Here is a 13,578-nt window from a genome sequence, read left to right as displayed (position 1 = left end):
AAATTGCCCAAATTCAGTTGTGCAAAGCTTGTAGAGATTTAATCCAAGAAGGCTTAAAGGTGAAGTTCATTGAAAAAGGAGCTTCTACAAAGTACTGAATTAAAGGTCTGCATACTCACCGTATATGAATGAGAGGTTTCAGTGTTTGATTTTTAGTAAATACTAGGGGGGCTTTGCCCCCTGCTCTCTTTGTCTCCCAACCCACCAGCATGCGCTATGTGCCAGCCACTTCGCGCCTCTGCTGCTCGCGTATGTAGGTTTCACTTTCACCAAACAACAAATCTTTTAATTCTCCCAGATACGCCTCTACATTGGGAAGAAACACTACTTTTCCCTGATGGCAACACGAATTAGATGATCTACAAGTCTCTGATTTAAAGTTTAAATCTGAACAATATATTCAATCTCTTTTTGCTGTTTCATTATTTCACCCGAGTAATAATTTCCATTTGTTTGCGCTAATGCGATCTTTACTATCATTTTGTTGAGACTTTCGAATTTTAGTACTTTCATTATCTCTAACGTGCTCTGCATGTTTTTATGTGCCCACGTTTTTGAACCTCTTTAGGACATTCTACTTTGTCATCTACTCTTTGTCTTTTATTTCCAGCCCAGGTCGTGGTTAAATCTCTTGGCACAAAGTCTCGTCTCGTGGGACTTGAAAGTATCTCTCTGAAAAAGTCTCATCTCGTCCCAGGATTTTTTAATAGGCCTATAATTAGAGAGAAGAATCTACAACAAAATTAGGTATGCGGAAAGTGACACTGTGTGAATACTTTCTGAATCCACTGTATTTAATGTATATGTTACTGGCAATGTATTGAATACCTAGGCAATGTATACAATGCCCGAAGTAGGACGTCAAAGTATGAAATACATCGCATTTCATACATTTCCTAGGCATTCTATACCTAAATGGCAAACCGGCAGAGTGTAGAATAAGCTTATTCTCGCAAGAACAATTTGTCAGTGGCGCCTGGATCTTTGTTCGTCAGTGTGGAAGCACGTGTGCTTGCTGTGCCGCAGCAGAGACTGTTCCATATATTGTGGTTGGTGAAGTACCGCTACAGAAGCTGACCCATATTGTGCTGTGTGAAGATGGGAGAAGAGAATGTAGTGTACGGGAAAGAATCACGACATGCTGACATGCGACAACGGTTCTACAAAGAACTATCCCAAATGCGAGCCAACGCTGCTAAAAATTGTGTTTTTCTAACGGAAGCCACTTACGAGAAGTTAGTGAATGATGTAACAAAGGCTAAAACGACTACTAAGAAGGAACCACGGGACTATTGGCTGCTGAAAAGCTACGATGTGATGATGGTAGAGAACAAAAGCAAGTTGATTTATCCTGTTAAGGAAGGCATCAGTGCTATCCAGTTTTACGTCAGAGATTCTGAATTATTTGACGTACTTCACAACGCTCATTTGGCCATTGGCCATGGAGGACAAGACAGAATGTTGAAAGAGCTTGCACCCAAATACAAGAACATTACCCGTCATGACATTGAACTGTATATTCACCTTTGTGAGCCATGCCAGAAGAAACAAAAAGGTGTAAAAAAAGGATTTGTGAGGTGTATGTGCAAGACTAAGTGCCAAAACAACAAATGCCTTTGCGTAAAAAAGAAAATTAAGTGCAATTCAAAATGCCATTTTAGCCTTCCTTGCTGCAATAAATAGTAGGCTAAGTAATGACACTTTTGATTCTTTTGTTCTCCCAGTAAGCATATCCTGTAGTTCATTTTGTATTTCTTTCATTTTTAGACATTTTGTTATTAAAGACCTTTCCAATCTGGACATTTCACACTTGGTGTAAAATAATACTTGTCATTCTTTATAATGCCTAGGCATTTTATGCAATGCCTAGGAAAAGTATGTAACCATGCAGATATTTCATAGCTTGCCTAAAAACGGCAGGCATTGAATACATTGCCTAAGTATTCTATACAAAACCTGCTTTTCATACATTGCCGGTAACATATATGGAGGTTGAAAGAGACCGGAGGATTTTCTAAAAGCATCAAGAACAAGACAGGATCCAGTCCAGAAAGGGTACTAGTCAGTTGCAGTATCCACTTGTATTCACTCATAACAGCTAAGTTTTAAAGACTCCAGTTAACTGGATTGAGATGTGGAAGAAGAACCAGAGTACCAGTAAACAAACTGCACTGAGACAAGATCAGATTGGGATTTGAACCCACCCACTTGGATCTGTGAGGAAGCGATACAGACAACTGCCAATATTTCATCAGTTGATAAATATTTTATATTTGATTCCATAGGGAACAATTCAAACTACTTTATATGGTGTGGTGACTGAAGCACTGAATTTTAAACCACACAATTGCTATTTCAGTTCCTGCTTCTGCCTCAATTTGTGGCCCTGAGAGAGTCACTTAAACTGTCATTGTTGCAACTGTTAAGATATTTGTAAACAATTGTAATGTACACCGGTGTAATAAAAATGGAAGCCACCTTGGTTTAAGGCATTAGCCGAGTACACAATAATAATAAATAGCAATATTACAAAACAATACTGTTTACAGCATCCTGCAGTTTCAGAAACTGTTCAGTTTGGTGCCTGACATGCTCAGGAAGTCTTTAGTGCTAAATATGCTAAACTCGTTAAATTTCTCAATTTAAGTTTAGTTTGCTTCAGAAGATCACAATTTTAGAACATTTTAGCGATTAGTCTATAATCTAATCCTTCTAATCGCTCAGAGGTATTGTTTTGTCTGGAAGACAGGGCTGATGGTCATATAGGGCCTACAGACATGTTTATGTTAACATTTGCATTTATTTGCTTAGCAGATGCTTTTATCCAAAGAGACTTACAATAGATGTCAACATATTTGAGTAAACATCACACTGGGGGTCTGTTTGGGAACACAATTACAAATTGGCCATCACAAGTGAAGAGCTCAGAACAAAATGCAAGCTAGTTATAATTTCAAGATTATAAAAACCTAAAAGCTAAGATCAGGGAGACAGAAATTCACCAAACAAGAGATTTTTCAAATGCTTCTTAAACACATTGAGGAATCAGAATTTCTAATGGAGGTGGGCCACTCATCCCATCAGCTGGGAGCTACACAGGAAAACAGTCTGGACTGAGATTTAGTTTCATGCAGAGGTGGCATCACCACCCATTCATCAACAGTCCAGAGAGAGCGAGAAAGAGCCCAGGACCTCACAAATGTCTCCATATACATAGGTACTGACCAATGGAGTATTCTGTAGGCAAGCATCAAGGATTTGAACTTGTTACGTGTTTTTACAGAAGTGTGAGAAGGCATCCAATGTGAGAAAATATGATCTGCTGTGCTCGTGTGTTGTTAAAACAATTGGCAAAAGAGGGTCAGCAAACACTTGTCTACAAAGGCATAATTGGCAGTGATGAGCTGTTGAGGAAGTGTGATAAAGTCTTTCTCAGGCCACATTTTAGCAAAGTGACATGTGAATGACCGAGTTTTGTTGGCTATAATAGAAATGTGTAAAAGGACAGCATGGTGGCACAATGCTTTGGGAATCACATGCTTGGGTATTGTCTATATGGGGTTTACATGGTTATTCTTGTGATACTTTTTTCCTGCTACCCAGTAAAAATGTGTGGGTTTGGTTAGTTAGTGATACCAAAGTTGCCCTTTTGTAGTTTGTACATGAGTTGGCACTACTATGGACTGGCACCTCATCCAGGGCTGTTCTCTGCCTTGCACCCAGTGCTACTGGGATACAGTCTGGCTCACAAGACTCCTGAATTGTTTGAGTATAATGCACATTTTGTCATACATTCCTTGGAGTAAGTTACTTTAATAAATCTGGGGTTGTTCTGTTTGTAATTCAGGACTGGATATGCTGTGCCTCCCATGTACTGCACTTGACTCAAACATACCAGCACAGCTGTGTCAGTAATCGATGAATCCTTCAAGGCAGAATGTCCAGATTTCGAAAGCTCAGGATAAATGGATGAATAATGTATAAGACTAATCTAAATAGAGGTTGTTAATGTTTATTTATAAATGCATTCTGTTTACCTTTTAAACAGCTTTCAGATGCCACATAATTCAGTACTATTCACCTTCAGGCTCATGGATACATTTAACTATTTTCTTCACAAAGATTTTTTTTTTTGATAGTTCCAGTCACACATTCACAATGTCTTTCATTTTTTAATTTAGCCTAACTTGCCTAAAGAATTGAAGCACCTTAACCTACTGTATCAAACCCAATGAGTCAATTTCAGCTGACCGTCTCAAAGTCAAATTTTTCCACTGGGGGGCATAAGTGATGCAAATTTTGATGCTGTGTGACTGCAAGTACTCATTAGTATGGAGTTCAAATCAAGGCTTTCTGTATAGAGTTTGTACCTTCTCCCTGAGTCGGTGTGAGATTTTCTCCCATTTCTCTGGTGTCCTCCAACATACCAAAGACCATCTACTGTCAGCATGACTTAAGTGCACAATCTGTGGTTCTGCTTGCAAAGGGGCCTTCAGATGTGCGAGTGGCCCGACACTCCAGTTTCACAGACAGGAACTCATAGCAATTCACTATCCAGCACATACTGCTGTCCCTCTTTGATTCCAATGATTAAAAACCAAATCTTTTAGACCTAAAGACAGCTTTATAAAGAAAATTGATTGGTTGATATGGGTGGGGCACGATGGGTTGGACCAGTGCCAGTGGTAAGTTATTTAGGAACCTAGGCCAAGCTTATTATTGTTCCAACCGACTGTTTGGTAGCTAACCCATGCGGCTGGGTAGCACCACCCCACCCCCTATGATCTGCGCCCTAGATGAATGCCTAATTTGCTTTAAAGGTGGCACTGGCCGCAGGTGGGATGTGATCAGAGTGGGCGACTAATAGGTCACTTTCGAGAGATTTACATTTGATGTGTCACTGTGTTACAATCTTCTTCTTCTTTCGGCTGCTCCCGTTAGGGGTTGCCACAGCAGATCATCTTGTTCCATATCTTCCTGTCCTCATCATCTTGCTCTGTTACACCCATCACCTGCATGTTCTCTCTCACTACATCCATAAACCTCATCTTAGGCCTTCCTCTATATTTCTTGCCTGGCATCTCTATTCTTAGCATCCTTCTCCCAGTATACTCAGCATCTCTCCTCTGCACATGTCCAAACCAACGCAATCTCGCCTCTCTGACTTTGTTTCCCAACCATCCAACTTGAGCTGATCCTCTAATGTACTCATTTCTAATCCTATCCATCCTTGTCACACCCAGTGCAAATCTTAGCATTTTTAACTCTGCTACCTCCAACTCTGTCTCCTGCTTTCTGGTCAGTGCCACCGTCTCCAACCCATATAACATAGCTGGTCTCACTACCGTCCTGTAGACCTTCCCTTTCACTCTTGCTGATACCCGTCTGTCACAAATTACTCCTGACACTCTTCTCCACCCATTCCACCCTGCCTGCATTCTCTTTTTAGGGGTCTGGGACAGTTCCTAGTGGTCACACTATACCATCGTGTACATGTGATATTACAATCATCAGTTTGTTTGTTACATTCATTTTGATACACTAATGAACAAAAAAGAAAGGTGATGATAAATTTTTGGACTTTAATCAACTTCAAACCCTGTATCTGAGTTATTATTGACATATATGATGTTCATAATGTGAGAGCTTATGCGTGTTCCTAGTTGGGGTTCCTTTTGAGCCTCAACACCCTAGTGATACCCTGGGGTTTTTTGCCAAAGACTGTGAATTAAATTAATGGGCACCTTTACATGAATACATTATGATGAAGTGGCATTTGCCCAAAGTTGATTTTCTCATTGTACCTGACCTGAATAAGGTTTGCTTACAAGTTCTAACTGAACAAATTTGATGGAATAATAGATGAATGAATACAATATTATCACATATAACAAGACCGCTAATTTCCAATGCATTACTTTCCATGAGAAGTTACTATATACAAGGAGAATTAAGAAAACCGGTATTTGGAGGCACAATTTTTTAGATCAGCTGTTTGGCCTTTGCCAAATCAACAAGTTAGAAAATGGACACATGGCGAAACATTCAGTTGCAATCGAGGACTGTGCGGTAGCTTTTAATGGAATGAGTTCAGTATACCAAAAAGTTGGGACACTGTAAAATGTAAATAAAAACAGAATGTGATGATCTGTAAATCATCTAAACCCATATTTAATAGAAAATAGAAATCAGACAAAAAAATCAAATGTTGAAACTGAGAAATTTTGTATTAGGAAAAGTATATGGTCATTTTGAATTTGATGTTGGGAGGGGGGCAACAAAAGACTGGAAAAGTTGTGTTGTGCTTATGTAATAATAAGATGTTGTGGAACATCTCACAGCTAATTAGGTTAACTGCCATCCGGTCAGTCACATGATTGGGTATACAAAGAGCACCACAGAGAGGCGGAGCCTCTCAGAAGTAAAGCTGTGGAGGGGTTCACCACTCTGTCAAACAGTGCAACAATTTACGAATAGCGTTCCTTAATGTAACATTGTAAAGAATAATAATACATTTAATTTAAAAGTGCCTTTCAAGGTATCCAAGGCCACTGTACAACAATACACATAAAATCAAACAGTCCAATATACAAATAAAATTACTGAGAACAAAAGGCAATATTAAAAAGATAGGTTTGAAGTCTCGATTTAAAAGCACAAAATGAGGTACATGCACAGAGCTCCAAAGGCAGTGCAGTTCATAGCTGTGGTCCTGATACACTAAAAGCCTTGTCACCCATAGTGCGCAATCTGTATAATGGAATGGTAAATAGCAAAGAGTCAGAAGAACTAAGTGTAGGTGATGGATTATTATAAACAAATTAAAGAAGACAAGTGAGATGGGGCTAGACCATAAACTAAACTAAAAACTAAAAGGAGAAATTTCAATTGAATGCGGAAGGGAACAGATAGACAATGCAATTTTAGAAGTGTAGGAGTGATATGCTCCCAGGGTTTTAAGTGGGTAACCACTCTTGCTGCTGAGATTTTGTACATATTGTAATTTGTTTAGACCCTGAGCAGGGATACCAAACAGCACTGTATTGCAATAGTCAAGTTGTGAGGTGACAAAAGCATGAATAAGCATCTCAGTTGCAGTATCAGACAGCAATGGATGCAGCCTTGAAATTGCAGGTGCAAAAAGGTAACTTTGGTATTATTAATATGGCGGATCAAAGGAGAATGAAGGATCAAGAATAACACCAATATTTTTTAACCTGTTGCAAGCAAGGATGTAATAAAGCCAGGGATTTTTACTGAGGAATATTAAAATGCATGGAGATGCAATAATTAAAGCCTGTTTCATCACTATTTAGTCTAAGAAAGTTTTCAGACAACCAGTGTTCAATACCAGTCCAGAAGCTTCACCCAAACAGGCAACCAATCCAGGAGGAAGTAATGTTTGTGTAAGCCCTGTGTGTAAATAAATCTGTGTATCATCAGCATAACAATGATACCATAGACCATGCTGTCTAATAATGGCACGGAGAGGAAGCATATAAATTTGGGGATTTCATCATTTACGGTACATAATCATTGAAAGGTTCCAAAAATCTGAAGAAATCTCATGCAAGTGACAAGGCCAAAAACCAATATTAAGTGGCCATGACCTTCAGACTCTAAGATGACACTGCAATAAAAACCAGACATGATTCTGTAGTGGAAATCACTGCATGGGCTCCGGAACAGTTCCAAAATTTACTGTCTGCGAACACAGTTCATCGCTCCATCCACAAATGCAAGTTAAAATTCTACCATGCACAGAAGAAACCACATATAAACATGATCCAGAAACACCACACCTTCTCAGGCCCAAGGTCATTTAAGATGGACTAAAGTGAAGTGGAAAGTTGCCCCATAGTCTGACAAATCAAAATTTGAAATTCTGTTTAGAAATCATGGATGCCGCATCCTACAGGAAAAAGAGGAGAGGGAACAGTCATCTTATTATCAATACATAGTTCAAAAACCAGCATTCATGATGGTAAGGGGTGCATTACAGCACATGGTATGGGTAAATTGCACATCTGGGAAGGCACCATTAATGCTCAAAGATATACACTGGTTTTGGAGCAACCTATGCTGCCATCCAGACAATGTCTCTTTCAGAGAAGGCCTTGCTTATTTCAACAAGACAATGACATTCTGCACATATTACAACAGCATGACTGTGTAGCAAAAGAGTCTGCCTGCCTGCAGTCCGGACGTGTGTCACACATTGAAAACATTTGCTACATTATGAAACAAAAAAAAAAAATAAAGGAAACCACAAACTGTTGAACAGATAAAATTCTATAGCAAGTATAAACATAAGACAACACAATATCAAAGACTGGGGAACTACCTTGGTGACACCATATAATTGCAAAAGTTTTAAACTCAAAAAAATATGCAACAAGTTGCAGATGCATCTTTTCAGATAAGAGCTCAGAATCAAACTCTATCCAAAATGGCTGAACTTCCGGTTATATGGGTTCCAAGCAGGAAGAGGCGGGTCCAGGAGGGCGGATGTCAGTGGTGGAACGACTGTCAATCTTCCATTCTGTAGAGGGGGAATAAAGGAAAGAAGACATTAGAATACAGCGCTAACCTCTGGTAATTACCTTCACTGGAGCTCTTAAACTGCCTCCCATGTGACACAGGAAAGAATAGGACACTTCACTTTCAAAGCTACAGCAACTGGTCTCCTCAGTTTTTTGAAGCATGTTGCTTGCATCAATTTCAAAATGAGCATATACTTATTTTTCAAAAAATAATGCAATTTCTCAGTTTCAACATTTCTTATGTTGTCTTTGTACTATTTCCAATTAAATATAATTTACATGATGACATAATTTACATGATTTCCATATTATCGTATTCTGTTTTTATTTACATTTTACACAGAATTTTTGGAAATGAGGTTGTAGGTTCTAGAACCTTCTCAATCCATTCTAGGGTTTCGGTCAAAGATCAGGGGCCTCATGCATAATGCCGTGCGTAGAATTCTCACTAAAATATGGCGTACAGACAAAAGCGGAAATGTGCACAAAAAAATCCAGATGCATGAATCTGTGTGTTCACCAACTTCCACGTTCTTCCACTCCATAAATCCCGGTCAGCGTGAAAAGTAACACACATGCACTTGCCTGCTGCCACTCCCCAAACTCCTCCCAGAACTATACCTCTTTGAATATGCATGTCAATATAAATAGCCCTTAAGCTCAGTGTTCTGTGAAAAGGCAATGGCAAAAGCACAGGGGGAAATAGAAGAATTACAGCAAATACCAAGTGGAGGCAAGGAAAAACGTACTATTTGTTGGTTTAAACAGTGGTATAAACAACAAAAGGAAGTTGATCGAGTGACATAGAGTGTTAGAGAAACTCAAAAGCTCAAGTTCACAAAGTCACACAGTGCCCAAAACAAAAAAGAAGTTGTCAGATATCAAAGTCGCCAAGAAAAGGAGTGTCGTAGCCCACTGAATGTCATATGAAAGCTTATTAGGGTACAGAGAAAAGAAAAAAAAATTGGGACACAGTGGGAAAAAAGCTCGAAATGTCAACTTTAATCTTGAAATTTCCACTTTAATCACGCAGTGTATTTTGTCATTAAAGTAGAACATCATAAACTTCATCTTAAAATCGTTTAATTTACTAGTTTCTCAAATCCCATCGTAACTAAAGCAGCATGTTAAATGCTTTGTTTTGTATGTGTTCTTCTATGTGCTCTATGTTTGTGAGTCACTATGTGCTTCTTAAACGGGCTTTCTTTTCCTCCGACAGGACACATAATCCATTACATTCATGATATTACAGCTCTCTGAATAATTTAAATACTGAGATGTATACTTGATATCATTTTCATAATGGCAGGAATTAAAGCCTGTAGTACACATGGGAACACGGTGGCGCAGTGATAGTGACGAGCTGGTGCCTTGTCCAGAGATTGTTCATGCCTTACGCAAGATGCTTGCTGCGCCATGGGCGACCTACGATGAAATAATTTATTGCTGCAATACTGTCTCTTTCAAACGTACTAACCTCCAATTCCTGTCCTTCCTTTTCTTTTTCCTTGTAACCAATTGCCACACAATCAGCTCTGTAATAGATGTAAAGCCATCTGTAAGCTGAGAACGCAGATTCTTCAAAACGTTTATGGAAAATTGAAATATCTTCATAGTACATGTTTAATTATTCCATCCATCTATCCATCCAGGGTCGTGCCAATCCCAGCAAGCATACAGCGTGAAGCAGGAACAATCCCTGAACAGGGTGCCAGCTCATCGCTAATGCTGTCCACCGTGTCCTCACATGTTTAATTATTAACAATATACATTATTTAAATGAAGTTTAAATTTATCTGTATAATGTAATAAACAAACTTTACTGCATTTCATCTTAAAAATACCAAGAGCTCCAAGAAGATAGCGTTTGGAAATCTATATTGACTTAGAAGCCAGTTGTCATCATATGTAAATATGCGCCTTATAAAGTGACTCAGGTTAAGTACAAACAGTTCTACCAGGAGCACCTGATGGACTGATTGAGTGCATTTATAGTTCTTGGGATGAAACTGTTTCTGAACCGCAAGGTCTCTACAGGAAAGGCTCTGAAGTGTTTGCTGTATGAAAGAGGTTCAAATAGACTGTGCGCATGGCTGAGGCAGCGTGTGCTAAATGCTGTATCCTGATAATCCTCTTTCCGATCAGCTGCTGTGGAGCTGTGATTCCACACTCAGATACAGTGAGTTAAATACTCAGTGGTACACTGATAGTAACAACGCTAAAGCAGCTATAGTATTTGGAATAGTTTGGCCATTCTGTGCACGATTATATGGTTACAGATTGATTACAATCAGATGCCTTAAACTAATAAACGATATGTGGTTAATTTCAGTGTATTTGATAAAGCCGTGCCAGGGATGTGAATCTAAAAAAGAAAGGGAAACCACACATGAACAGTAGCACTGCTTTGATGCTGGATGCCGCCAGTTTGCAAAACCGAGCGGAGAACGTGCATACACAAGGGATTGAGCTGGCATGAAAATGTGCATGGCTTTATGACAAGTTTGTTTTTTATACATTGGGAAGTGAGTGTGGAAACGGGCATACGCAACATTTTTGTGCATACGCACCATTTATGCACGAGGCCCCTGGATAGGTCCATCCATCCATCCATTATCCAACCCGCTATATCCTAACTACAGGGTCACGGGGGTCTGCTGGAGCCAATCCCAGCCAACACAGGGCATAAGGCAGGAAACTAACCCCAGGCAGGGCACCAGCCCATCGCAGCTGCATAGGTCTTCCGCTACAATGATGATAACATCTACCACTGCAAAAACAATTACACAGTTTGTAGTCGATCATAACTTATCGGACAAATGGAGATTTCTAAATCCAAACCTAAGACCATATTCCTTCGAAGCTTGCAGCATCATAACTGTAAGAGCCATTTCCTAGTTACATAAGAAACATAAATGTTTTACTAAATGATAGTGCATAATCTATGGGAGGTTCCTATAACCCCCATAAGTAGAATGGAATTGGTATATTCTAGCTATTTCTAACAGCTCTGACTAAACATTATTCTCAGTTAGTGATCAGCCTTGCCATGTGTAAGGTGTAGAGGGCACATGGTTTTAAACAGTGCCTTCCATGCCTTTTCTGCCTTACGAGCCTTTAAAGAATTGCATACTTTGTGTGCGTGTTTTGTGTGTCAAGTAACATGTAAGACCAAGTGCAGCGCTGTACGCTTAAAGTGTACAGAAGAAGAAGTTAAGAATCTTTAAGTATTGAAGAAGAAGTAAAGAACTTTTAAGTACAGAAATAATTAAAGTTTCTCAAGAAAAGCTAAGTTTAGAAAAGATACATTTTTCCTCTTTTTTGCATTTTATTCTTTTTTCATTATTCTTGTGTGGATTATTTGCTTTTAATTTTCACTAAATATTTTAAAATGAACTTTTGGACTGAGAGATTTCTTTTGGCATGCATTTTACCCGTCCTTGAACTCACCTTACACTCCGGCAGCTACAATAACAATTTTAAAAAAGATACAAAAAGTAAAATGGACAAGTAGAAATGGATAAAAGATATACATGACATGATCAATAAAATGAATACAAGAAGAAGGACAGTCTGGATAAAGAAGTCGATGATGAAGCTGGTTTTGTTCAAGAGGTAATAATCACAATGACAGAACTTTCAGCTAAAACCTGCCATTCTGTTGCAAAATGTGCACGGAATTCAAAGAAATTTTGCAAGGAGGTTATGAGCTGCCTGCTGAGGAGCACTGTTGAACACTGCAGGAAAAACAAAGATCAAAATGTGTTTTAATGGTACCAAGGAAAGAAACAAAGAATGACTTGATCTGCCAATGGCTTGAGTTTTTTTTAACTGCAACCATAGAAGCCTTCTTCTAAATGGTGCCTTCACACAGAGGCTAGCAGAGAAGACAAACAGAATGTAATAAGTATTTCATATCTGATAGACAACAGGGTGGTACAGACGTTAGCACTGCAACCTCATTTCCTCTATGGTTGAATTGCAGCCCTGCAGGTGTCTAGTTTGCATGTACTCCTGTGTTTTATTTCCATTTTTCCACGGTCACAAATGACATGATAAGGTTGGCATCTCGGCTGCAATCAATGGTTCCTTATTTGTCCAGGAAGCCTTTATAATGGAGGAACGTGGATGGATGGGCATTCCAGCCAGCTTAGTTACTGGTACCTTCTTTCCCAACCAGGTTGGACAAAGGGAGACTGGCTCCTGGAGTTGAAACCCTTTGTTGCAACCTCTGCACTGGTGGAGCTCCCATTTGTACACCTGCAGGGCAACCTGGGTGCTGTAGTCCTGATGAGCAGCCCTGTTGGGGTACTTCAGTGTCGACAAGGCGAGCTACTGGAAAAGGACTTCTTTCATTTCAGAAGGTTCCACTGGACCTGTAAGTGCTTCCTGCACGTAATGATATGGCACAGAATGTACTGTTAGGTCCAACATAAAAGAAACATCTCTGCCTCACTCATGGGGGTTTGGAGTCGAGAAGCAACGAGAAGACACCCCTTGAGGAAAAGTCACGCCACTCTTTTCAGCCATAGGACTATAAAAGTCTGACACCTCCTGATACTGGGATCTCATTTGGACCCAAACTTGGAGAAAGGATGGAGCTCCCTTATAGTTGACCTTCAATGAAGGCTGTTTTTTTTATTTCAGTTTTGTATCCTTGAGCATCGATTTTAAGTTATTTTGTTTGAGAACTGAAAGGAGGGACCCTGTTGGCACCCAAACACTTTGAGGACTCACCATGCAATTACTCACCAGTCTGCAAAGTAGAAGACCTGCAGGTTTGGTAATTGTGTGTGTGAGTGTTTTGGGTGACAGACTGCCACACTGATTAGGGGTTCGTTCCTGCCTTGTGTCTGATGCTGCTAAGCAGGTTATGGCATGAATGAATAAATGAATGAATGAATAAATGAATGCTTGTCTGACATATACAGTACTATTATACCTATTTTTAATATTTTTACTTTGATGCCATCATGCTGTTGCTATCCTCTATTATGTGATTGTATTGTCACTGCACTTCTGCACCAGTGGGATT

The sequence above is a fragment of the Erpetoichthys calabaricus genome, chromosome 1 (assembly GCF_900747795.2).
Source record: "Erpetoichthys calabaricus chromosome 1, fErpCal1.3, whole genome shotgun sequence".
NCBI lineage: Eukaryota > Metazoa > Chordata > Cladistia > Polypteriformes > Polypteridae > Erpetoichthys > Erpetoichthys calabaricus.
The sequence above is the reverse complement of the archived record's forward strand: the minus strand, read 5'-3'. Positions refer to the sequence as shown.